This window comes from Chinchilla lanigera, unplaced genomic scaffold, assembly GCF_000276665.1.
Source record: "Chinchilla lanigera isolate Chin_1 unplaced genomic scaffold, ChiLan1.0 scaffold00029, whole genome shotgun sequence".
NCBI classification, from domain to species: Eukaryota; Metazoa; Chordata; class Mammalia; order Rodentia; family Chinchillidae; genus Chinchilla; species Chinchilla lanigera.
Window position 1 is genome coordinate 23,838,506 of NW_004955430.1, and position 2,174 is coordinate 23,840,679.

A 2,174-nucleotide genomic window follows, 5' to 3' on the forward strand; every position below is an offset into this window, starting at 1 on the left:
CCTCTGAGCTAAATCCCTAGCCCCTGTTTGATCAATCTGAAATAGCTGTTTGTTTAACTGAGTAACTAATTTGAAGATAACAATATGTAATACAATAACTACTGTTAATTTTCTATCACCTTGTCTGAAAACTCTTCTATTGCTTCTATTGTTTGGGTGTTGTTTTGTTTTTGTCTGTTTGTTTGTTAATGTGATTTTGTTCTTTATCTTTAAAAATTAAAGGATGTGTATGGGAAAAGACAAAGTCAAATTATCATTATTTGTAAGCAATATGGTCTTCTACATAGACGATCCCCCCCAAAATCCAACAAATACTCCTAGAATTAATTCAGTAGCATAGCAGGACACAAAATCAACACACAAAAATCAACAGTGTCCCTGTAGACCAATAATGAAATTACCGAGCAAGAGATTAGGAAAACAACATTATTCACAATAGCATCAAGAAAATTTAAGTACTTAGGAATTAACCTAACAAAAGAAGTAAAAGAACTCTATAACAAAAACTACAGTACTCTGAAAGATATCTCCTGATCCTGGATAGGCAGAGCCAATACTGTCAAAATGGCCAAACTGACATATAGATTTAATGAAATCCTAACCAAAATACCAATCACATTCCTCACAGAACTAGAAAAAGGAATATTAAAGTTTATATGGAACAAGAAGAGACCCAGAATAGGAAAAGCAATCCTGGGTAGCAAGAGTAAAGCAGGAGGAATCACAATCCCAGACTTTAAGCTGCATTACAAAGCTACAATGACAAAAACAGCATGGTACTGACACAAAAACAGACATGTGGACCAGTGGAACAAAATAGATGATGCAGAAACAACCCGGGCACACTCAGCTATCTGATCTTTGACAAAAGGGACAAAAACATACACCGGAGGAAAAATAGCTTCTTCAAGAAATGATGCTGAGAAAACTGTCTATCCAAATGCAGATGATTGAAACTAGATCTCTTTTTTTGAAACTAGATCTCTCACCATGTACTAAACAAATAAAAATGGATCAAAGATCTAAATGTTAAAACAGAAATGCTTAATCTGCTAGAATACAAAACAGGGAAAACTCTTAAAGCCATTGGCAGAAGCAAAGACTTTCTGAACAGAACACCAATTGCACAGAAATAACATCAAGAATCAACAAATGGGATCAGACTAAACTAAAAATCTTCTGCACAGCAAAGGAAACAACAAATAGAGTGAAGAGACAACCTACAGAATGGGAAAAATATTGTGCCAGCCACTCCTCAGACAGAAGACTAGTATCTAGAATATATAAAGAATTAAAAACATTAGACTATCAAAATAAAAAACCCAGCCAGGGATTTAGCTTAGTGGTACAGTGCCTGCCCAGCACAGGGTCCTGAGTTTGACTCCTGGCACCAAAAAAAAAAAAAAAATCACAAACAAGCAAAGTAAAAAACTCAGTCAAAAATGGTCAACAGAAATGAACAGACATTTCACAAAAGAAGTGCCAATGCCCAGTAAAAATATTTTTAAAAGTCCAACAGCACTGGCCATAGAGTGATGCAAATTAAAACACTCAGATTCCATCTCACTCCTAAAAGAACAGTTATTAGCAGGATATCAAACAACAACAAATGCTGGCAAGGCTGTGGGGAAAAAGGGAACTCTTCTACATTGTTGGCAAGAATATAAACCAGTTCAGCCATTACAAAACTCAGTATGGAGATTCCTTAAGAAACTAAAATTAGAAATTCCATTTGACCCAGTCATTCCCCTTCTAAGTATACTCCTAAAAGAGTTAAAGACATCATAGTACATCCATATCCATGTTTATAGCAGCATAATTCATAGTAACTAAATCTTGGAAGTGGCTTATTGGTCCATCAACAGATGAATGAATAGAGAAAGTGTGGTATTTATCCATGATGGCGTTCTACTCTGCTGTAAGGGATAAACAAGTCATTTGTAGGAAAATGGATGCATCTTGAGACTATAATGTGAAGGGAAATAAATCAGACATACAAGTTTTACCATCACATGGTTTCCCTTATATGAGAAACCTAAAATACAAATAAAGAGCAAAATAAAAGGTAGATAACAGGAAATGAGGAGACATCTTTTGCAAAAGAGACAGAGACCAAGAGATAGAGACAAGGCAGAGGAAGAGGAGAGAAGGGGATGAACAAAGAAATTATATAT